Source organism: Lolium rigidum, chromosome 3 (assembly GCF_022539505.1).
Source record: "Lolium rigidum isolate FL_2022 chromosome 3, APGP_CSIRO_Lrig_0.1, whole genome shotgun sequence".
Classification (NCBI taxonomy): Eukaryota; Viridiplantae; Streptophyta; class Magnoliopsida; order Poales; family Poaceae; genus Lolium; species Lolium rigidum.
In genome coordinates, this window is record NC_061510.1 from 212,456,863 (window position 1) to 212,483,424 (window position 26,562).

A 26,562-nucleotide genomic window follows, 5' to 3' on the forward strand; every position below is an offset into this window, starting at 1 on the left:
ATCAGGCACAAACAAAGATTATCATAAGATTTATCAAAATAGCATGGATTATCATAAATAACAGTAGCATAATTATTCTCACAAGTTTTACTCATAGGGAATATTTCAAGAGAATCCACAGGAACATAACATTCATCCTCCTTTGGTAAGCATGGAGGACAATCAAATAGTGTAAGAGATAAAGAGTTACTCTCATTAGAAGGTTGGCATGGGTAGCTAATCCATTCTTCCTCCTTTTGTTCATCACTCTCCTCCTCTTTTTCATTCAATGAGCTTTCAGGTTCATCAATTTCCTCCTCTTTTTCATCCAATGAGCTTTCGTGTTCATCAATTTCTTCTTCCACGGGTTCCTGCAAATTGTGAGTGCATTCTTGTGCATTAATGAGTCTCTCTTTATAATCAATGATATAAGGATTATCACTGTAACTTTCTATGCAAAAATTAAGGATATAAGAGACATAATCTTTAAGGTCCTTACAAACAACACAAGTTTCATAATTTTTAGCAATGAAGGATTCTATCTCAGAGGCTCCCATAAATATGACAAATTTTTCTACCTCTTCGAACCCAAAATGAATATAGTTATTCCAATTATAGTTCTTAATTAAAACTTCCTCACTAAAGCCACATTGAAATTTAAGATGTTTTGTATCCTGTTTAGAGCAACAGTTTATATCATGGCGTTTAAGCAAGATTTTAGCAATTGTATTCAATTTTTCTATCACAGCACTCATAACTTTTCCCGTTCTTGATTCTCTATAATTATTATATAATTCTATAAGCTCCAAGTAGGTTGTGGGTTCTCCCATAACAACATTTTTTAAATTTTCGGTTTTTCAATTTTTTATGGATTTTCGGGTATATAGGGAAAATAAAACAAAACAAAAAGAAACTAGACAAAAGTAAACTAAGCAAAATAATACTAGACAGAAATAAACTAAGCACAAATAAACGAGACAAAAATAAACAAAACAAAACAAAATAAAATAAAACAGAGAGAGAGGTAGAGTGTACTCCCTAGGTGAACTTATGAGTAGAGCTATGCCTCCCCGGCAACGGCGCCTGAAAATAGTCTTGATGACCCACAAGTATAGGGGATCGCAACAGTCTTCGAGGGAAGTAAAACCAAATTTATTGATTCGACACAAGGGGAGGTAAAGAATACTTATAATCCTTAACAACTGAGTTGTCAATTCAGCTGCACTCGGAAAAGCACTAGTAACAGGGGTGATGTGAAAGCAAGCAGAATATGAGAGCAAGAGTAACAAGTAACACGACAGCAGTAGCAGTAATATGAGAGCAATGGCACCAGAAAATAGTTGATACTACTTCCAATGACATGTAGGATCGAGTATATGATGATGAGAGATGGACCGGGGTTCCCAGCTATCTACGCTAGTGGTAACTTGATGTCTACGGGTGCTTCTATTCTTGTAGACAGTGTTGGGCCTCCAAGAGCAGAGGTTTGTAGAACAGCAGCAAGTTTCCCTTAAGTGGATCACCCAAGGTTTATCGAACTCAGGGAGGAAGAGGTCAAAGATATCCCTCTCAAGCAACCCTGCAATCACGATACAAGAAGTCTCTTGTGTCCCCAACACACCTAATACACTTGTCAGATGTATGGTGCACTAGTTCGGCGAAGAGATAGTGAAATACAAGTGGTATGAATGAATATGAGCAAGTAGTAACGGCGCCGTAAAAGTGCTTGCCGGCGTGCAGTTGATGGTAGTAATATTGCAGGAAGTAAAGATGCAAGAAACAGTAAACAAGCGATGATTGCAGTATTTGGAAACAAGGCCTAGGGATCATACTTTCACTAGTGGACACTCTCAACGTTGATCACATAATAAAAAAATAACTTCTCCTCACTTTTGCTACACATACTCTTGTTGGATGATGAATACCATTCATTGTGTAGGGCTACAAGAGCTCCCTCAAGCCGGAGTTAACAAGCGCCACAACATTCGGTGTTCATATTTAAGTAACCTTAGAGCATAATAGATCTTTGCAATTTAAACCGAGTACTAACATAGCATACACACTGTCACCTTTACACTATGAAGGGGGAATAAATCACATCAATACTATCATAGTAATAATTAACTCCATAACCTACAAGAGATTATGATCATAACCTACGCCAAGTACTACACGATGCACACACTGTCACCATTACACCTTGAAGGAGGAATAGACTACTTTAATAACATCTCAAGAGTAGCACATAGACTAATAGTGATACAAAGCTCATATGAATCTCAATCATGTAAGGCAGCTCATGAGATTATTGTATTGAAGTACATAGGAGAGAGATTAACCACATAGCTACCGGTACAGCCCTTAGCCTCGAGGGAGAACTACTCCCTCCTCATGGGAGACAACGAGCGGTGATGAAGATGGCGGTGGTGTCGATGGAGATGCCTTCCGGGGGCACTTCCCCGTCCCGGCGGCGTGCCGGAACAGAGACTCCTGTCCCCCAGATCTTGGCTTCGCGATGGCGGCGGCTCTGGAAGGTTTCTCGTACCGTGGCTTTTCCGTCTCGAAGATTTAGGTCGAGGAGGCTTAAATAGGCGAAGAGGCGGAGTCGGAGGGGGTACGGAGCCGCCACACAACAGGGTGGCGCGCCCCCCTCCTGGGCCGCGCCAGCCCCATGTGTGGGCCCCCTGTGGCTCTCCTCTGGTGGCTCTCGGGTGTTCTGGAAGCTTCGTGGAATTCTAAGATGCTGGGCGTTGATTTCGTCCAATTCCGAGAATATTTCCTTACTAGGATTTCTGAAAACAAAAACAGCAGAAAACAGGAACTGGCACTTCGGCATCTCGTCAATAGGTTAGTTCCGAAAAACGCATCAAAACGATATAGAGTGTGAACAAAACATGTACGTAATGTCATAAAACTAGCATGGAACATAAGAAATTATAGATACGTTTGAGACGTATCAAGCATCCCCAAGCTTAGTTCCTACTCGCCCTCGAGTAGGTAAACGATAACAATGATAATTTCTTAAGTGACATGCTACCAACATAATCTTGATCAACATTATTGTAAAGCATATGAGATGAATGCAGCGATTCAAAGCAATGGTAAAGATAATGAATAAACAGCTGAATCATATAGCAAAGACTTTTCATGAATAGTACTTTCAAGACAAGCATCAATAAGTCTTGCATAACAGTTAACTCATAAAGCAATAGATTCAAAGTAAAAGGCATTGAAGCAACACAAAGGATGATTAAGTTTCAGCAATTGCTTTCAACTTGCAACATGTATATCTCATGGATAGTTGTCAACATAAAGCAATATAACAAGTGCAATAGGTAAACATGTAAGAATCAATGCACACAGTTGACACAAGTGTTTGCTTCTAAGATAGAAAGAAGTGGGTGAACTGACTCAACAATAAAGTAAAAGAATGGCCCTTCGCAGAGGGAAGCAGGGATTAAATCATGTGCTAGAGCTTTTTAAGTTTTGAAATCATATAGAGAGCATAAAAGTAAAGTTTTGAGAGGTGTTTATTGTTGTCAACGAATGGTAGTGGGTACTCTAACTACCTTATCAACCAAACTTTCAAGAGCGGCTCCCATGAAGGACGTTATCTCTACCAGCAAGGTAGATCATCCCTCTTCTCTTTTGTTTACACATGTATTTTAGTTTCATTATTTATAGATGACACTCCTCCCAACCTTTTGCTTACACAAGCCATGGCTAACCGAATCCTCGGTGCCTTCCAACAATCACATACCATGAAGGAGTGTCTATTTGCAAAATTAAGTTGCTTACTGATGAATCAGAGCAAAACATGTGAAGAGAATTATTAATGCAAGTTAATTAATTGGGGCTGGGCACCACATTGCCAGCTCTTTTTGCAAAATTATTGGATAAGCGGATATGCCACTAGTCCATTGGTGAAAGTCTGTCATAAGTAAATGACAAGGTTGAAAGATAAACACCACATACTTCCTCATGAGCTATAAAACATTGACACAAATAAGAGATAATAGCTTTTGAATTATTTAAAGGTAGCACATGAAGTATTTACTTGGAATGGCAGAAAATACCACATACTAGGTAGATATGGTGGACACAGATGGCATATGTTTTGGCTCAAGGATTTGGATGCACGAGAAGTATTCCCTCTCAGTACAAGGCTTTGGCTAGAAGGTTTTTTAAAGCAAACACAAGTATGAAACGGTGCAGCAAGACTCACATATGAACATATTGTAAGCATTATAAGAATTTACATCGTCTTCCTTGTTGTTCAAACACCTTAACCAGAAAATATCTAGACTCTAGAGACCAATCATGCAAACCAAATTTTAACAAGCTCTATGTAGTTCTTCATTAATGGGTACAAAGTACATGATGCAGAGCTTAAACATGATCTATATGAGCACGACAATTGCCAAGTATCAAATTATTCAAGACATTATACCAATTACCACATGAAGCATTTCCTGTTTCCAACCAAATAGCAATGAACGAAGCAGTTTCAACCTTCGCCATGAACATTAAGAGTAAAGCTAAGAACACATGTGTTCATACGCAACAGCGGAGCGTGTCTCTCTCCCACACAAGCATGAATTTATTCAGAGAATGAAAATAACAAAACGAAAATAAAAGCACACACGACGCTCCAAGTAAAGAACATAAGATGTGACCGAATAAAAATATAGTTTCAAGAGAAGAAACCCGATAAATTGTTGATGAAGAAGGGGATGCCTTGGGCATCCCCAAGCTTAGACGCTTGGGTCTTCTTGAAATATGCAGGGATGAACCACGGGGCATCCCCAAGCTTAGACTTTTCACTCTTCTTGATCATAGTATATCATCCTCCTCTCTTGACCCCCGAAAACTTCCTCCACACCAAACTTAAAACAAACTCATTAGAGGGTTAGTGCATAATCAAAAATTTCACATGTTCAGAGGTGACACAATCATTCTTAACACTTCGGACATTGCACAAAGCTACTGGAAGTCAATGGAACAAAGAAATCCATCCAACACAGCAAAAGAGGCAATGCGAAATAAAAGGCAGAATCTGTCAAAACAGAATAGTCCGTAAAGACGAATTTTTTAGAGGCACTGGACTTGCTCAGATGAAAATGCTCAAATTGAATGAAAGTTGCGTACATATCTGAGGATCACGCACGTAAATTGGCAGATTTTTCTGAGTTACCTACAGAGAACCCTGCCCAAATTCGTGACAGCAAGAAATCTGTTTCTGCGCAATAATCCGAATCTAGTATGAACCTTGCTATCAAAGACTTTACTTGGCACGGCAATGCAGTAAAATAAAGATAAGGAGAGGTTGCTACAGTAGTAACAACTTCCAAGACACAACAAAACAGTAGCAAAATAAACACATCGTTTATCTCCCAAGAAGTTCTTTCTTTATAGCCATTAAGATGGGCTCAACAATTTTAGTGATGCACTCCCAAGAAATAAGAGTTGAAGCAAAAGAGAGCATCAAGAAGCAAATTAGAAACACTTTTAAGTCTAACCCACTTCCTATGAAAAGGAATCTTGTAAATAAACAAATTCATGAAGCATAATGCAACAAGCATAGGAAGATAAAACAAGTGTAACTTCAAGATTTTCAGCATATAGAGAGGTGTTTTAGTAACACTAGTAAATGTGCACGTGCAATGCACGTCTGAATATCTATTAATACTAATTGCAATAATACATATTTATAAAATACAAAATCGCTCTTTTATAAGTAGTTTAGATAAAGGGTCGACACTCTTTTTTGAACTTTCATGGCATGCTGGTAAGATGTAACCGAGCCTCAATTACCTAATCAATTTCCATATATGTATATTCCTCCAGTAAACTATTTTTCTTGCTAAAATAAGTTGTGAAGAATTAGATTATTAAATTACCGTTTAATAGTACTTATTCCACAAAGCATATAGGACATACTTAAGTCACCACTCATTTGCTGCAAGACCGCAAAGGCGCAAATGTTTCTTTGCCAACAGATCATGCTGCCACGAAACCATCTAAGAGATATAACATCTATGAACGTAAATATTTTTCTATTCTGGAAATTTCTTCATCCTACAACTGCTACAAAAAACATGCATGGTCATGTTGGGTCCTATTCATATAGAGCGTACATGGTAGCTTCTAAAAAGAGAATATGCAAACATGAGGTCTCACATGCTTCAAGGAGGTACGATGGCCTTTAATGCAAGCAATGTAGTGAACAGAACAAGGTGTCAATGCTCAATGCAAGATTTTTATCATAAGGTAAAACTTTAGCAAGTTCATTTTCAGAAACTCATCATGGGACAAAATGTAAAATCAAGATCTTTTCGCATTATGAAAGAACTATGTTTAGTATGCAAAGATGTGGACATATCAGGTATGTCATTTGTGCACAATATAATATTTCTTTAGCTGTATAGACTCTTTCAAAAAAACAAACACTAAGATGAAATTCCACGCTAAAAATCTTTATATACCCTTCTTCCCAACTAACAAATTCCAACTGGGACAAGAATTGCAGAAACTGTAGTGCCATGCTCATTACGAACTATGCCATAATTGTTTGCCTGAATATATTCCCCATTTTCAAAATATTTCGGTTGGAAACTTGCAGCTGCTGGAGGGAGATAAAACATGCCAGGAGAGTAGGCTTAGGAAGGTGGGGTGTGTGGTGTAAACTTAACCGGTTGTTTGCTAATGTGAAAATATCCGTACAGTGAACCAAATTATCATTAGTTAAACTTGAGACCAACTGTACAAAAACTTGAGCATCAGATATTCCTCTCCGTTGCTGCGTTGATTTTTTTGCTTCAGAAATCTGTTTGGTTTTGTATACTTCAGCAGTTTGACCATTACCAACCTTACAAATCAAACCCAACTGTAGCATATCCCTTCCTTTCACAATAGCATTCCAAGTTAGCAATGCACTTCGAGGACAGGTTGCCAAAAAAAATATTACCATTGGGTTAGTATCATTATGTCAGTACTCTTGCACAATGGTTATCCGGAGTAATCGATAATATCGATGCTTATTTTGCTAATATAGCATCATCCAAAATCTGCAACTCAAGAAAACCAGCCATCTGGTGCCATTTGAAACTGGGAGGTTCTCCTATATCTATATGGCTACCAAAGATTCAGATATGAATGTGAAATCAGTTTGAGTACATTACCACGCAATGCTACTTCTGAATGTGTTAGTATTAATTACCTGATGCTCTCACCACCAAACTCAAACTGGGTTCTACAAAAAAAAACTGCAAAATTAGCCATTTTTTCACTCTGCTGGAACCAACTCACAGAAACAACAGTCAGTATAGATGAGGATGCAAGTATCTGACTGCGGAGAAGAATCCCTCGTCGTCGGAGGCGTATTTTTCACTGGAGGCAGGCGCTACATGGCAGGCAGGCTTGCATGGAGGACGGCATGTGCAGGGCAGCGGCCTCGCATGCAGGCTCACGTACGGGTCGGCAACATGCAGGGCAGCGGCCTCGCGTGCAGGCTCACGCGATGGGCCGGCGACATGCAGGGCTCGCGATCCCGGCGCCGCGAAGCTTCCTGCGTCGGCACCACGCAGCTCGTGCTCGTAGAGACGGACATACCTCGGCCGTAGTCCTGCGCGCCGTGGCGGGCCCTCGTCCAAGCCTTCCGGGATCGACTCGAAGCGGAACCAGCCGTGGCCGCGCACAACATCGGCGCCAGCTTTCCGGCAAGAGAGAGAGTGGATTGGAGGTGGCGATGCAGGAGAGTGGGCGAGGCTTGGAAGAAGATGGGGTCGAATCGTGGGACGTGCGCAACAACGGTTTGTGGTGGCTTAACATTGAACGCTAAACACGTTTAGTGCCCTCAACATTGGACCTCCGTGGAGCGTTGGATGGGCTCTTTTAACGGACATGATTGTCTGGATCTCCGGCTCTGTGTCTTTTAATAGTAGTGGAGATGAAAACTACTACAACCATATTTTCCTCTCTCATAATGATTTTTAGTAGCATCATGAACAAACTCAACAATATAACTATCTAATGAAACATTCTTATCATGAGTCTCATGCATAAAATTATTACTACTCCCAACATAAGCATAATCAATTTTATTAGTTGTAGTGGGAGCAAATTCAACAAAGTAGCTATCATTATTATTCTCATCATCAAATATAGGAGGTATAGTATCATCATAATAAACTTTATCCTCCATAGTAGGCGTCACCAAAAGACCACTATCATTATAATCATCATAAATAGGATAATTCTTATTCTTGACGAATTAGGACGGTCTAAAGGGAATGGCGACTCCCACCCCCCCACCCTAAACCACCTCACCGCCGGCGATCATCGGCAATTGTGGCTACCTTGCCACATTGGAGCCGATCAGTTTGCTCCCCTCCTCGTTCTCAACAAGGTAACTGGTTTTCTCACACCATCTCATGGCCTCTCCTTCCTGGATCTGGAATGTCTCCTACATGTCGGTACACGATATGGATAATGGCGTTCGCAACCTCAAGGATGGGGAGATTCAGTGGTTGGTCTTCCAATTGGATCTTGCTTTTTGATGATAAGGGGATCCTAATTACTCGTGCACCCATTCGAAGGATGTTGATGAGTTTAAAGTTGGATCTCGTCATTGAGTTTTTAGAGTTTCATGCGTTTATTGATCATTGCATTTCTCCCTCACCTGAGGCTCATACTGAGGCTCCTGATCAAGAGGTTTTGGATCTAGCTGCTGTTGATCGTTTGAAGGGAAAGTCTAAAGTGCTGGATCCTAATTCTGCGGAGATCAACTCTAAGGTATCTTCTCCTGTTGCGGATCTTGCTCCTTCCTCTAAGATTTGGAAGATCACCTATTCCACGCATAAAGATCTTGAGAGAGGACGGATGAAAGCTTATGATGGGTCTCTATCATTGTCTGTCAAGGATGATTGGATCTCCCTTCTGGATGCCAAAGGTAAAATTGTTGGTTGCAGATATAAGGAATCCAAGGACAAGTTCTCTATTGGGGCAAAATTATCTTTCCCTATGCATGTGGTTCGTATGGGACAATTGTTGACCTCCACAGGTATTAACACGAGATCTTGCATGGCCCATGCACCACCTGACACGATTCCACATGCAATTCCTACTGCTGATCCAAATGCACCGTCTTGCTCTAAGGCTCCATCTAGCTCTAATATTCATCAAGATTCCCCTAAAATGGATCATTACTGTCTGTCAAAAGTTCTTGATTATAGTCCTGGTATCAAGGTTGCAAAGTATTGTTTATCTAAATTTGGCGAAGCAAGTACATCCATCTCGCTACTTCTGGGCATTTTACAATGGTGGTCTCCTTCGGGCGTGCATCTTTCGGACTTGATGAAAGTTCAGTGGGGATTGCACTAGAGGCAGAGAATCGGTGGTTTCAGTGGTGATCTCAAAGTTTCACTGATTCGTGACAGGGTTTTCTCGTTTTGTGTTTCGAGCAAATCTATTGGTTTTCATCTTTTTAACCTGAGAAGTTTTGCATGCAAGCATTTCAAATGTTTCTTTCATCTTTGGAGTTGGGGTGGTCCAAATTGGCAAAGAGAATTTCAAAATTGGCAGCTGGAATGTGAACAATCTTGGACTCTTGTTAGTCCTACAAAAAAAAGAGTGCAACATGGAATGAATGCTATGAGGGATGGCAAGCCTAAGTCTATCTTGAGGACAAGTAAGAATTCATCAGGGAAGCTCACTTTTTCAGATTCTATTGAATACACAGCTTGTAAAGGATATAAGGATCCCAATTTCTCTCCTGGTGTGGTCATGCCTCCAACCCATGTTACAACAACTATACCCTCTTTGAAGTTTGGATCAGCTAAGCCTTTTGATTTTGTGCACTGTAAAACTGTGGAACAAAACAAGAGTATGTTTGGGGAGATGGAAGCAAATTCTTCTCATGATATTTCAGAGGTTGTCAATGTTGGGTTGCATCAAGAAGCACAAGATGAGGATCCACATGGATATATTGCATTGGAAAAATTGGTTGATGACATGGCCTTTCAATTTTGGGAATGTTCCAAATGTCTCTCCATGGGTCATGTGGCTAAGGATTGTACGAGAAAACTTCTATGTCGTTTTTGTTTCAGATACGGGCATTTTCGGAAAGATTGTTTTGAATGGAAACAGAGCAAATCGGTCAGATGGGTGCCTAAAAGGAATAAAACTGCTATTAATGAACCCTCTGTCGGTTCAGACATTGATTCCCACCTGGAGAAGGGTGTCCGGGAGGGGAACGGCGGTTCGGACCCAATTAATATTGCTAGAAGCACCCCGGAGCCTGTTCTTGTTAGTTCCACCTCTGTTTCTCTGTTTTCGACGCCTCCGCCCTCACCTTCGTCTCGCCGTCCGGCAATGGCGAACTTTGAAGTGGATCCTGCTCCTTGGCTGCCGCATGGTCACCAGATTATCGATGGTGGTCCTACTCGACTACCTCGGACTTTCTACAGTCCATCGGTCGACCCGCCTCGCCGCCACGACAATATTTGTGTTGCGGAGTTGATGCCGCCGCCACCGATTCCCCTTATTCCGCATTGGCGGCAGCAGGTATGAAATTTCATCGAGGATCATCTACAGCGCACTGTTGAGGAGGTTCAGCCATGCTTGCTTGGTCTAGGGTTTTATCGACTGCGAAGCCCAGCAGCTAGAGCTGCTTTGGTCAATCACATCCCTTATCAGTTGCAGCAAGGGGTTTTTGTTCGTTTTGTTAATCATGATGATAGGGAGAATCATAGGGCAGTACAAGGTTTTCGTCGTGGATGGCTAATGTTCCTCAGTATTCCACTGGATTTTAGAAACGATTATGATTTAGCCAATGCTGTCAGTACTTTTGGGAAACTTCGCATTGGCATCGGGATGATGTGTTACTGGAGAGAACAATCTGTTATGTGGCTTTTCCTTCGGATGCTAAGGTTCCAAGGGATGTGGTGTTTAATAAGTTTGCTTCGTTGGAGGAGTAAAGGAATCCCGGATCTGCAGCTTGTTTTATTCTTACTGCTGAGTTTGCTGATGAATTACCTCATGATGAGGATCCAATGCCTCTTAATGGTAATCCACACCCTTTACCAGGACAGCTTGTGCCCAATCTGAATATTTTTGTGAATCCAGAGTTTCCTGAGATAGGTTGGGATGAACAAGAGCAAATGCAGGATAATGACAATGGTCAGGGTGTTCAGCATCCTCTGTTTGCTCCTGATCAAGTCCAAGATCAAGTCATGGAGGTGGATGATGAACCAGTACATCAACATCAGGAAGTTGAACCTGAACAGCAGGTGGTCCAGGAGAGTCACCAGTTCAATGAGTCTGCTATCATTAATTCTTCAAGTTCAGAAGGTTCAGTTAATATGTTACCTGGTCCACATCAGCTGGTCATCAACAGGATTGAAGTTCAGTTTGAGGTTTTGGGAAAGGATCTCACAGATTTATTGGATAGGATTTTTCCTGCTTACACAAGCTATCTACCTGGTTATACTGTTGGACCTGTACTGCCTAAAGATATGTTCTTGGACAAAATCTATAAGGGATTAGCTCCTGTTTTCCCCTTGAACACTATTCCTGCTGTACTGCCAACACATAAGTTTGCTTGGATTGTCAGATGTTTGCCTCCTGTACCTGAGCTAGAACTTAGCAAAGGTAAGATTACTGATGTTGTGGGCAAAGTTGTTGCCAAAAGAGGGAAAAGGTTTATCCCACCAACTACAAGAATTACAAGGAGTGCACTTAAAGTCAAGGTTCAGAATCAGAAGCAGTCTAGGAAGAAAGGGTCAGGGGTTCCCTCTGTGGCTGCCACTTCTCTTTTTACTGACAAAACTGATAGCTCTTCCTGGAATGATAGTTCTGTCAGAAGATGCACTAGGCACATGGCTAAAACTGATGGGTATAAATTTGAGAGCATGCATGACAAGAGCTCCATCAGGAAGAAACCTAAGGCCTCCAAACCTGTTGATGATGAAAGTGAGGGGGTTGCTCCTTTTATTCCTATCCCAATATTGCAACAGATTGGTAGGAACCTAGAGATATCAGATGAAGACCTGACTAGGGATAAGCTTATGGCTGCTCCTCAGGATCCCAAGAAGAACAAAGCATCCAATGAAGATTAAGTCTGTTTGTCAGAAAATCAGTACTGCTTTTGTGTCAGTCAGGGGTTTTTCCTTTTGTGTGTGGAAGATTTGTCATGCTAGTGATTGTAATGAATTATTAAACGACAATATGGCTCTGGTTCTTTTGTGTGGCCTGTTATGCATGGTCCTCTTTTGCTCTCCTGTAACTGGTTTCAATGAATAGTTCCTCTAATATGAAGGTGGATTGGAATGTGCTTTGTTGGAATGTCAGAGGTTTGAATGATAAAGATAAAAGATTACTCGGTGTATAACAAAATTGATGAAAGTAATTGTGCTATTATATGTTTACAAGAGACAAAATGTGAAACATTTGAACATTCTTTCATCGGGACTTTTTGCCCTAAAAGATTTGATAGATTTGCTTTTGTGCCTTCCATTGGTGCTTCTGGTGGGATTATTGTTCTTTGGAATAGCAAAGTATTCATGGGCAACTTATTAGAAACAACACACTCTGCTATCAAAATACAATTTGTCTCTTCTCATACTGCTGAAATTTGGACTTTGGTTACTGTGTATGGGCCTTGTAGAGGAATTATGAGAGATGAATTTGTTCAATGGTTGCATGATTTGGATATTCCTATACATGATAATTGGTTACTGCTTGGAGATTTCAATTTCATGAGATCAGTTGAAAACAGGAATAAACCAGGAGCTGACATGGCAGATATCTTTCTGTTTAATAATATTATTAGTCATCTGGGGCTATTGGAACTTCCTCTCAAAGGGAGACGTTTTACATGGTCCAACATGCAAGCCACACCCTTGATGGAACAACTAGATTGGTTTTTCACCACTTGTGAGTGGACTTTAAGGTTCCCCAATACCATGGTGTTTCCTCTGTCAAAATCTACCTCTGATCATACCCCTTGTGTGGTGTCTATCTCCACCTCCATTCCAAAAGCAAAAAATTTCAGATTTGAGAATATGTGGTTGGAGCAACCAGGTTTTATGGATGTAGTGAAAAAGGCTTGGGATTTACCAACTAATAAACAGAATGTTGCTTCAATTCTTGCGGCTAAATTCAAAAATCTTAGATATGCTCTCAAGAAGTGGGGAAAGAATCTATCTCACTTAAAATCGCTTATTGAAACAGTGCAACAAAGTCATTCTTTTCTTTGATAATTTGGAAGATTCCAGGATCTTAAGCAGAGAGGAATTTAACTTCAGAAATATTGTGAAGGTTCATCTCAAGAAATTATTGGGTATTCAATCTGCCTATTGGAAGAATAGATGCACTATTAGATGGATTCAGCTAGGAGGTGAAAATACAAAGTTTTTTCATGCAAAGGCAACAGAAAGATATAGATACAATGTTATATCAGTAATCAAGGATGAACAAGGGAACTCTATGGTGGATCACAATCAGAAGGCAAATGCTTTTTGGGCTTGTTATAAGAATAGGATGGGAGTTACAAATGATAATGCCACACAAGCTGATATTTCTCATCTTATCAATCCAGTGGAGGGGCTGGACATTTTGTCACAAGAGTTTTCTTCAGAGGAAATTGAGGGAGTGGTCAAGCACATGAAACCTGATAGAGCTCCAGGTCCTGATGGGTTTAATGGTCTGTTTGTTAAAAAGTGTTGGCATATCATCAAGAATGACTTCATCAATTTGTGCAAGGATTTTCATAAGGGTCAGGCTTCTTTGGAAAGTATCAATAGTTCATATATAACTTTGATTCCAAAAAAATTATCTCCTGAAACAGTGAATGATTTTAGACCAATTTCACTGACAAATACATGTTTGAAATTCCTCACAAAGCTTGCTGCAAATAGACTTCAGCTACAGATTACAAGATGCATACATGAAAACCAGTATGGGTTTATAAGAGGTAGAACTATTCAAGATTGCTTAGCATGGACTTTTGAGTATTTACACCAATGTCATAAATCTAAGAGGAAAGTGGTTGTGTTAAAGTTAGATTTTGAAAAGGCTTTTGATACAATTGAGCATAAAGCTATCCTTAAGATAATGGAGCTCAAAGGTTTTGATCCTACCTTCATCCTTTGGGTGTCAGAGATACTGGGTTCTGGTTCTTCTGCCTATTCTTTTAAATGGAGTTCCTGGTAAAACTTTTTATGTAGAAGAGGAGTCAGACAGGGAGACCCTTTATCCCCTCTTTTGTATGTGCTAGGGGGTGACTTGTTACAAAGTTATGTCAATAATGCATATAGGGAAGGGAGATTGCAAGCACCAATACCAAATAGAGGAAGTAATGACTACCCTATTGTACAATATGCAGATGATACTATTATCATGTTACCAGCTGAGGCAGAGCAGTTGCAAGTCTTGAAAGAAGTACTTAAGGAATACACAGACTTTCACTGGACTTAAGGTTAATTATCACAAATCATCACTTATACCAATTAATATTTCTCAGGTGGAAGCTGAGACCCTATCAACAGAAATACAGTGCAATATTGCTTCAATGCCATTCCCATACCTTGGTATTCCCATGGGCACTACTAAGCCAACTATAAGAGATCTTTCCCCACTCACTGATCGAATTGAAAGGAGGCTTACTGCATCTGCTTCTTTTTTATCTTATGGTGACAGACTAATTCTGGTTAATTCAGTTTTATCTTCAATGCCTATTCATTACCTTAGTACTTTGGACATACCAGATGGGGTGATTGATGTAATTGATAAAGCCAGAAGAAACTGTCTATGGAGGAAAAGGAAGGATGATGAGAAAGTGCACTCTCTAGCTTCTTGGGATATGGTCTGTAAGCCAAAAAATAAGGGAGGATTGGGTATCATAAATTTGAAGATTCAAAATAAGTGTCTCATGATGAAACAACTACACAAATTTTATAACAATGTGGATCTTCCCTGGGTCAAACTAATCAGGAACTCATATTATTATAAGGAAGTACCACATGCTGTTTCTACTTGTGGATCCTTTTGGTGGAGGAACATTATGAAATACTTTGACATATACAGACTAGTGACACATTGTAAGCTTGGGAATGGGGAGACAATCCTCTTTTGGTCAGATATTTGGAATGATTGGACTATTCAAGAAAGATTCCCAAGACTATTTTCCTTTGCCAAAGATAAACTTATTTCAGTCAATCAGGCTCTACAAATTACTGATCCGGCTCAGGTTTTTCATCTTCCCATTTCATCTGAAGTCTGTCGGTGAGCTGCGAACACTTCAAGATATGTTAGCAGGGGTTGTCACAACAAATGATAATGATCAGTGGCTTATCTCAAATAATAAATCTGGTGCTTTTGTGCCCAGTCAAGTATACAGAATGAGTTTTCAACATATACCTTCTCACTTTCCTTCACAATGGATCTGGAAGAGCAAGTGTACTTCCAAGCACAAATTTTTCGCCTGGCTAATTCTGCATGATAGAATCAATACAAAGGATATGCTAAGGAGAAGACATTGGCAAGTAACCACTGATCATACCTGTGTTCTTTGTCCCACTGATGCCCTGGAGGATTGGTCCCATTTATTCTTTGAATGTACTTTTAGTGTTAGAATATGGATATACTTGCAAATTGATTGGGCACAAGGTTCAGGGCCTGAGATGCTGAAGAATACCAAGAGAAGATTTAAGGGTCCTTGTTTTGTGGAAATTATAATTTTGGCTTGCTGGAATATATGGAAACAGAGGAATAACAAGATCTTTAAAAATATCCAGCCAACTTTCAGGAATTGGAGAGAAGGTTTCTTTTCTGATGTCACCCTGCTTAAGCATAGGGTCAAAGAGAGTACTGTGCCCTTTTTGTCATCATGGCTTGACAATTTGTTGTAATCTCTTGTAAATAGTTGTAGGTAGTTTTTTCTCTCTCTTTTGTATATACTTTTTTTGTTTGAAAGTAATAAAAAAGGCTGTGGGGGGCTCCCCTGCAGTAGTTAGCTTCAAAAAAAAATCATCATAAATAGGAGGCATATCATAATCAACATAAACTTTCTCCTCAATACCCGGAGGGCTAAAGAGATCATTTTCATCAAAACCGACCTCCCCAAGCTTAGAATTTTCTATATCATTATCAACAATGGTGTTCAAAGCGTTCATACTAATATTACTAATAGCATGCAAATAAGGTTCCAAAGGTTTTTAAATTTTCGCATTAAACCATTCATGTCTTGACTCGCGAAATAGTTTAAAAAGCTCACAGATGTTTTCCATTATGCCTTACTAGTGTTTAACAAGAAACAAAAAGATGCAATTGCAGGATCTAAAGGAAATAGCTTCGAGCACTTACACACCGGCAACAGTGCTGGGAAATAGCTTAGTAGTCGGAGGATGTGAATACCTTTTACCTTACCTCCTCGGCAACAGCGCCAGAAAAGTGCTTGATGTCTACGGGTGCTTCTATTCTTGTAGACAGTGTTGGGCCTCCAAGAGCGAGAGGTTTGTAGAACAACAGCAAGTTTCCCTTAAGTGGATCACCCAAGGTTTATCGAACTCGGGGAGGAAGAGGTCAAAGATATCCCTCTCAAGCAACCCCGCAATCACGATACAAGAAGTCTCTTGTGTCCCCAACACACCTAATACACTTGTCAGATGTATAGGTGCACTAGTTCGGCGAAGAGATAGTGAAATACAAGTGGTATGAATGAATATGAGCAGGAGTAACGGCGCCAGAAAAGTGCTTGCTGGCGTGCAGTTGATGGTAGTAATATTGCAGGAAGTAAAGATGCAGTAAAACAGTAAACAAGCGATGATTGCAGTATTTGGAAACAAGGCCTAGGGATCATACTTTCACTAGTGGACACTCTCAATATTGATCACATAATAAATAAATAACTTCTCCTCACTTGTGCTACACATACTCTTGTTGGATGATGAACACCATTCATTGTGTAGGGCTACAAGAGCTCCCTCAAGCCGGAGTTAACAAGCGCCACAACATTCGGTGTTCATATTTAAGTAACCTTAGAGCATAATAGATCTTTGCAATTTAAACCGAGTACTAACATAGCATACACACTGTCACCTTTACACTATGAAGGGGGAATAAATCACATCAATACTATCATAGTAATAATTAACTCCATAACCTACAAGAGATTATGATCATAACCTACGCCAAGTACTACACGATGCACACACTGTCACCATTACACCGTGAAGGAGGAATAGACTACTTTAATAACATCACAAGAGTAGCACATAGACTAATAGTGATACAAAGCTCATATGAATCTCAATCATGTAAGGCAGCTCATGAGATTATTGTATTGAAGTACATAGGAGAGAGATTAACCACATAGCTACCGGTACAGCCCTTAGCCTCGAGGGAGAACTACTCCCTCCTCATGGGAGACAGCGAGCGGTGATGAAGATGGCGGTGGTGTCGATGGAGATGCCTTCCGGGGCACTTCCCCGTCCCGGCGGCGTGCCGGAACAGAGACTCCTGTCCCCCAGATCTTGGCTTCGCGATGGCGGCGGCTCTGGATGGTTTCTCGTACCGTGGCTTTTCCGTCTCGAAGATTTAGGTCGAGGAGGCTTAAATAGGCGAATAGGCGGAGTCGGAGGGGGTACGAAGCCGCCACACAACAGGGTGGCGCGCTCCCCTCCTGGGCCGTGCCAGCCCCATGGGTGGGCCCCCTGTGGCTCTCCTCTGGTGGCTCTCGGGTGTTCTGGAAGCTTCGTGGAATTCTAAGATGATGGGCGTTGATTTCGTCCAATTCCGAGAATATTTCCTTACTAGGATTTCTGAAACCAAAAACAGCAGAAAACAGGAACTAGCACTTCGGCATCTCGTCAATAGGTTAGTTCTGGAAAACGCATCAAAACGATATAGAGTGTGAACAAAACATGTAGGTAATGTCATAAAACTAGCATGGAACATAAGAAATTATAGATACGTTTGAGACGTATCATAAGTCTCCAATAACAAGTGTTGGGTGAACAAATTACAGTTGGGCAATTGATAGGATTGAAATAGCATTAAGACAGAACATCAAGATTATTAATCATGTATGCATGTTTTCCATATATAGTCATACGTGCTCGCAATGAGAAACTTGCATAACATCTTTTGTCCTACCAGCCGGTGGCAGCCGGGCCTCTAGGGAATCTATCGGAAATTAAGGTACTCCTTTTAATAGAGCACCGGAGCAAAGCATTAACACTCGTGAAAACATGTGATCCTCATATCTAAGTCTTCCCTCCAGCTTATCCCAGCTTGTTGTCACTCGGGGCCTCGGGTTCCGGACATAGACATGTGCAAACAACTTGTAGATACAATCTAAGCAATAAGTATAGAGCTTAAATCTAAGATCATGCCACTCGGGCCCTAGTGACAAGCATTAAACACAACAAGATTGCAGCAATAATAACTTCACAAACTTATATAGATAGACTAATCATAATGTAACAATCCATCGGATCCCAACAAACACAACACCGATTACATCAGATGAATCCACGGGGCCCCCTCACAGTAGGGGGCGCGCCCACCCCCTAGGCCGCGCCGCCACCAAGTGTGGGGCCCTCAGGGCTCCCCTCTGGTCCCACTCTGGCTCTCTGGAAGCTTCCGGGAAAAATAAGGTTCTGGGCGTTGATTTCGTCCAATTCCGAGAATAATGCCCGAACAGCCTTTCTGGAACCAAAAACAGCAGAAAACGTGAACCGGCACTCGTGGCATCTTGTTAATAGGTTAGTTCCGGAAAACGCATGAAATCATCATAAAGTGTGAGCAAAACATGTAGGTATTGTCATAAAACTAGCATGGAACATCAGAAATTAAAGATACGTTGGAGACGTATCAGCAGGCAGTATCACCTTCGGGTACAGAGGCTCCAAATCACCTACTGCATTGGCGATGGACAGCAGGTTTGCAGAAGGATAACGCGCAAGGATGAGGGCAAGCGTAAATCTAGATCCCGCAAAAACTTGAGCTCGCACCAAGTCTCGGATCTTCTTGGCATTGCTGAATTCTGACATTAAAGTCAACAGCGTGGGAGGAACTGCGTTCAAAGGAAACATCGTCTTCCATATTACTCTCAGCCCCTTGTAGCACTTGTCGAAAAACCGATGCACCTGTTGGACCCGGTCTTGGAACTTCGCGACAGTCGAAGCTTTCGACTGCTCCCTCCAGAAAACTTTGTCGGCTGACGATAGCTGGGTCAGTGCGTTTACACGCTCATGTATACGCTTGTTTTCTTCAGCCTTGTTCAGAGCTACGACTGGCAAAGGAACCAGCAGAAGATGAGAAAGTGTTTTTCATGAAACAGCAAAAAGCAAGAAGGCCGGGGTACTTACAGTTCAAACTTTCGGTAGCCTTGTACAATTCAGTGAGCGCGTAACGCTCAGCATCTGCAGCGACCTCATTTTTCTTATTGATAATGGCAGCTAAGGCATAAGTGTTGCGCATATCTTTCTCCATCTGCGCGATCCGGTCCTTCATGCGTTGGAGTCGATCACTTTCAGGGACAGCACCCGAGGAGTCATCGACAAAAGTAGGCACGGGGTAAACCTGCAAAATGTCGTCCAAAGGCGCGATGGATTACATGGAGTCAGCATTGGAAATTACTCCCATCGGGAGCGCTGGAATACAAATATTATAGCGAAGTTATGCCGGCAACATTGCCAGCAGGAAGTTCATTACAGCCACGTAAAGTTTTATGACAAGACATCGTTTTTGATCCAGCAAAATTACAAGGCTCAGGTGGCTTGGGTTTGGTTTCATAAACTGGGACCAGCTGATGATCTCTTTGCCTCGACCAATTCAAGGAGCTGGCGAGCACATGTAAGAGCCGAAGCTTTAAAGGTACTCAGATCGACGAATTTTCCGTCGGGTCCCCTCGGAAGCTCCTTGGACATTTCTTCAATGTTAGCTTTGAAGCCATGACCCATCATAAGTTGGAAGGCTAGGAGGGCACCATAGGTACGCGAAGTACGTTTGAATACCTCGATAACCTCCTTGGTGTTGACAGCAAAAGCGTCGAACAGCTGCCCCAAAGTATTATCTTGACTAATCTTGGGGAAATCATCAAATGGATCCGCGCCATGGCTCCCTTGCCCTTCTGAAGAAGGTCCTGAACAAGCTGATGAGACGCAAGCGTCATTGACAAAGTGTTTGACGGAGAATTATTCGGGACCTCGTCTAGAGCCTCAGCAGGGATATCAGCAGCTCCTGAGAAGGATAGGGTGTGAAGAAAGGCATTAGCAAAAGAATCAATGTTTGCAAAAAACAATAATCGAGAAGGGCACAAGAAGAGGATTACTGAGCAAAGCCAGAGAGGATTGGTGGAGAAGATCATCCTTCTCCATCGCCCGAGCTTCGGCAGTGAGCCTGGCTGTTTCTTCGTCCTTCAGCCTCCTCTTCAGCTCTCCCAGTTCCCCTTTCAAAGCGTCAATTTCTGCACGAGCTTCGGCAGCAATTTTAATTGCGCCTTCCAATTTCGAGGAGGAGGACTCAACCTCCTTCTGCAGCCGGGCCTTGTCGACCTCCAAAGAAGCGTATTGGGAGGCGAAAGATTCCAAGGAAGATATAACAGCTTGCAAGTCCTTAAAGGAAAAGTTTTGTTGCGTGAATACTCGAGGTTTATCTGAAGAGCTATTGATTCAAAGAAAGAAAAGACTTACGGGTTTTCCTGAAGGAGGAATTGCGGCAGCAGCAGCTGGAGGAATATTTTTCCCCTTAGAAAGAGAAGAAGCAGTCGACATTTGGGCTGCGGGGATTGTAGCAGGGGCCGAAGCCTCGGAAGCTGCAAGATCCGACGGGGCAGCGCCGATTTTAGACTTTTTGGGTGGAGGCTCGATGAAGTCTTCTGCACTACAGAAGTAAATAGTTGACGGAGTCAAAACAGAGGATAACAAAGGCAAAAACGCAAGTTTTGAAGGAAACGCAAGAACTTACAGATCCCAAAGATCATCTTCATCGGCAAAGCCGCCGGATGACCTCTTCGAAGGCAGCGCCTCGGCCTCCTCCGCAGCTGCATCAACAAAGGCAGCGTGATCAGCGTCGTCATTGTGCATTGATCCCGCTGTGTCGCTAATATCGTTGGCGGCAGATTTGGGATCAATAAGGATGGCTTCAGGGTTTATCGGGACAGCATGTTCGGCTTCCAAGCTTGCATTTTCCTCGGTTTGAGATCCCACGGGAACTGAGGAGTCTCCTCTCTCGGAAGTATCGATCGGCAGGTCATGCAAGTAATCAGGATCTATGAAGTTCTGTCAAAGGTAAAACAAGTAAGTGCAATGCAGTTGTGATTATCAAGAAAAACAACACAATGAGATTCTGAAAGAAAGAAATTACCTCGGTTGGCGGGTGATCAATGTCAAAAGGTACATGGGAAGATGTGAGAGGGATCAAATCTTCCTGACAGAAGTGAGTAAGACGACGAACTTCGTCAAGTAGCTCTTTTTCGGATAATTCGGCAACATTTATCCTAGTCTCATCCCTGGGACCCGAATACAACCACATCGGGTGGCTTCTGGCCATGATTGGTTGAACTCGACGTCTTAAGAACACAGAGGCTACCTCTGTGCCTATCATGGTTTGGCCATCGGCTTCCTTGATCCGAAGGAATCTGGCAAATAACCTATCGACTGTTGGTTTTTCGTCGGGAGAAAGGATATTTTTCCAAGATTGTTTAGGCTTGGCTTCAAGGACATCGGAAAAACGAGGAAGCTGGAGTTCGGCTGTTGAAGAATCTCTAATATAGAACCACTTCAGTCTCCATCCTTGTACAGACTCCCTCATCGGGAAATTGAAGTAATTAACTTCTTTACGAGCAACGAAACCAACTCCGCCGATGACGAAGGAACCGCCACTTCTATTGTACCTTTTCACGAAGAAGATTTTCTTCCATAGGCCAAAGTGTGGCTCGATGCCCAGGAATGATTCGCATAGAGTTATAAAGATAGCAAGATGGATGATTGAATTGGGAGTTAACTGCCATAGCTGGATCTCGTATACTCGGAGAAGACGCTGAAGGAATTTGTGGGCAGGAAGCGAAAGACCTCGATGCAAAAAAGATAAGAACATCACGGTAAAACCAGCAGGAGGATTGGGCCATGAGATCACACCTGGAAGAATAACATTCCCCTCTTCAGAAGGGATATATCCGAGGCTTTTATCCTTCTTCTCATCACACTTCGTGGTGGTGGAAGCAGGACAATCGCCGGGGATGGATCCAGCAACAGACCTTGATGGCGCTGGCGGCGCCGAAGCTAGAGGAGGAGTGATACGTCTCCAACGTATCCATAATTTCTGTCGTTCCATGCTTGTTTTATGACAATACTTACATGTTTTGCTTGCACTTTATGATGATTTCATGCATTTTCCGGAACTAACCTATTAACAAGATGCCACAGTGCCAGTTCCTCGTTTTCTGCTGTTTTTGGTTCCGGAAAGGCTGTTCGGGCAATATTCTCGGAATTCGACGAAACGAAGACCAAACCTCCTATTTTTCCCGGAAGCATCCTGAACACCGAAGAAGAGTCGGAGAGGGGCCAGAGGGCCACCACACCATAAGGCGGCGCAGCCTGGCCTGGGCCCGCGCCGGCCTATGGTGGGGAGCCCCCAGGTGCCCCCCTGCGCCGCCTCTTCGCCCATAAAATCCCTTTCGACCTAAAAACACCGTACCTTTTGACGAAACTCCAGAAAGACTCCAGGGGCGCCGCCACCATCGCGAAACTCCAATTCGGGGGACAGAAGTCTCTGTCCCGGCACCCTGCCGGGACGGGGAAGTGCCCCGGAAGCCATCTCCATCAACGCCATCGCCTCCATCATGCTCCGTGAGTAGTTCCCCCATGGACTACGGGTTCTAGCTGTAGCTAGTTGGTATTCTCTCCCCCATGTACTTCAATACAATGATCTCATGAGCTGCCTTACATGATTGAGATTCATCCGATGTAATCGGTGTTGTGTTTGTCGGGATCCGATGGATTGTTACATTATGATTGTCTATCTACAAAGTTTATGAAGTTATTGTTGCTGCAATCTTGTTATGCTTAATGCTTGTCACTAGGGCCCGAGTGCCATGATCTTAGATTTGAGCTCTATACTTATTGCTTAGATTGTATCTACAAGTTGTATGCACATGTCACCGTCCGGAACCAAAGGCCCCGAAGTGACGAAATCGGGACAACCGGAGGGGATGGCGGTGATGTGAGGGACACATGTTTTCACGGAGTGTTAATGCTTTGCTCCGGTGCTCTATTAAAAGGAGTACCTTAATATCCGATGAGTTTCCCTTGAGGCCCGGCTGCCACCGGCTGGTAGGACAAAAGATGTTGTGCAAGTTTCTCATTGCGAGCACGTACGACTATTATTGGAAAACATGCCTACATGATTAATGATCTTGATATTCTATCTTAATGCTATTTCAATCCTATCAATTGCCCGACTGTAATTTGTTCACCCAACACTTGTTATTGGAGAGTTGCCACTAGTGTAGATAGCTGGGAACCCCGGTCCATCTTTCATCATCATATACTTGTTCTACATGTCATTGGAAGTAGTATCAACTATCTTCTGGTGCCATTACTCCTGTGTTACTATTACTGCTACTTTCACATCACCCCTGTTGCTAGTGCTTTTCCAGGTGCAGCTGAATTGACAACTCAGTTGTTAAGGCTTATAAGTATTCTTTACCTCCCCTTGTGTCGAATCAATAAATTGGGTTTTACTTCCCTCGAAGACTGTTGCGATCCCCTATACTTGTGGGTCATCAAGGAGCGTGAGAGGTGCTCCTTTTCGGAGGGTTTGGAGAAGATCTGGAGGCGGCACCGCTGCTTGCAGCACTAGTGGCAAGGGTGGAGATCTTCTTCTTCCCCATCTTGCAGATTCACGAGAGATCTGGATTCGGCGATGGCGGCACAATAGTTCTGAGCGCAGGAGATGAATGAGGAAGAAAAGGATGCAATGATGGTGTGTGATGAGGAGAAGATTTGCAACGAGAAGTTATAAAAAACAAAGCTAAGGATAGAACGGGCACGCGTCCCCAATTTGTTGAAAGAGTTTCTTTTTCATCAACAAATCACGGGAATCGAGGAGACGCTTTGGTAATCGCACGCGAGAAGCGGTCATTTCTTAAAATAGGACCACACAGAAATAAGATGGGCCCAACAGGTCGTGTCCTGTCATGTCAGGGCAGTGACAGTGGTGAAGTCATCACTGACGTCATAAAAGCTTGGTTGAGGAGTCGAAGAAATGAAACCGTCGAGTGGTCAACTTGAGTCTACACACGGATTGCAAGCATCCGCGCCTAGACTCGGGGGCTACTCCCACCGGGAGCGCTGGACGCGCACCCGATAAAAGAAGATTCGAAGGTTTTTCAGGAAGAAAGGCGTGAAGAAGTATTTAAACAAAAGAGCGGTATCCTCAGCTCGAGTCTGCACCCGGTTGCAAGCGCCCGCGCCCAGACTCGGGGACTACTCCCATCGGGAGCGCTGGATGCGCACCCGATAAACTTTATTGCATTCCAGGATCATGCCCGGGGACTTGATTCTGAGTAGAGTAACGTTGTTTTGCCAACGGCAGTTAACCAGCAAAGCTGGGCACGTTACTTCATATCCTTTACGCGTCCAAGCTTTACTAAAAAGTACAAGCCCTGATATGCATTTATCGGATGACCTATGAAGACTTGCAAGAAACTTCGGCAGAAGAAGACATTCGAGTGGCACAACTTGAGTCTACACAAGGATCGCAAGCATCCGTATCTGGACTCGGTTGGGCTACTCCCATCGGGAGCGCTGGACGCGCACCCGATAAAAGAAGATGAAGCTGTTACAAGATGGACAAGAGCAATCAAGGCAGAAGAACGTTCAGTGGAGGCATGCTTTAGTCTCTACCCGAAAAATCTTCGGCTAGACACTCGGGGACTACTGACGTGGGCATTACCCTTCGGGTAACCGACATTGCCCTATCCTGTGCGGCCCAACTGGAGGCCCATGAAGATACCCGATGGCAAGGTGGGCCACTAGGGCGGTGCCGAAGAGGATTCCTTGAAGAACAAGACGAAGAGGAGCCGAACAAGGAAAGTTTAGAGCTAGGTCTTTTGTAAACCTAGTCGTACCCGGACAGATCTCTTGGGACCTGGCCTCCTATATAAAGGCCAGGAGAGGGGCTGTCGAAGGACACAATCAATCTTAGCAACTTTAGCCACCAAGAAGTTTAGAGCTAGGTCGCCGTAGCACTTAATCTCTTGACGAGATCATAGCCAAAACCTTCGGCACCCCATTGTAACCCGATATTTTCATAATCAAGATCAGACAGGCAGGACGTAGGGGTGTTACCTCATCGAGGGCCCTGAACCTGGGTAAATTGCTCTCCCCGCTTGTCTGTTAACCGATGGTTCGTATTAGCCTACATGATTCCATCAACCCTAAGCCCCAACCGGAGGGCATTGTCGAGGAGCACCCCCGACAGGACGTGTGCTTCACGCACCATCATCGCTATGCATGATTATGGCCATTATGCTCTCTTAGTTGGTCGCACCCGGTCTTTTTCTAGCCTCCATTTGTGTGAGTATTTTATTCATGCATCCAACCACCAAAAACCAAATATGCTAAAGTGTCCACCATATCTAACTACATGTGGTATTTCATTGCCATTCCACAGTAGTTTTCTCATGTGCTACCTTTAAATTTTAAAGTATTATATTTTTGTTGCTCATGGGAAAGTAGTCAAAAATGACTATTGTGCCTAGAGTGTGTTCCTTGTGTAACCGTAGCTCTTTTAAGTTGCTTGTTGTGTGATAACCATTGAAATACGGGGACACCTCAGCGTGCTTTGCCGCTGAATATCATGTGGGTTGCTATGCATGTTCATCTTGTTTGAAATGAAGGAGATTATCCATGCAAAATAGTTTGAGTATACATTTTTGTTAGAGAAGAACATTGGGCCGCTAACCGAAGCCATGTATCATGGTGGAAGTTTCAGTTGGACAAATCCTCAATCCCTTATGAGAAAGCTTCTAGAAATAAAAAATAAGAGGAGTCCATTTATCTGTTGCTCGTGTCGTCCCGGTATGGATGTCCCAAGTTGAAGATGCTTTAAAAATGATAAATCAAAAGCAATGCATCTCCTAGGACCTTTGTACATGAGGCACGGGGGTACCCCTTTGTGATACTCAGTTAAAATAACTTGTATGTGATGAGAGCTAATGGTGATCCGAGGTGAGTAGGACGAGGTGTGAGCACTAGTAGCAAATATACATGAGGCTTGCGATTTAGAAGTAGCACTTTTGCACAACCCATATGCTTTGTACTTACCGTTGATATCATCCACCTCTCAAAAGTGCATTTTATACTCTTGTTGTTTCAATAAAAAGCTCTAGCACATGAGTGATCTTACTTGCCTCTCAAAGAGAGACCTTCTTTTACTTTTATGTTGAGTCTCCACTTTCTAGTTTATGCACCACTTATGAGAGCATAGTTGTCATTCTTAATTTTATGTGCATGGTCCAAAGATTTTATTGATTGATTCATAATTATGGTATTGCTTGTTCAAATTTTTGTTTCT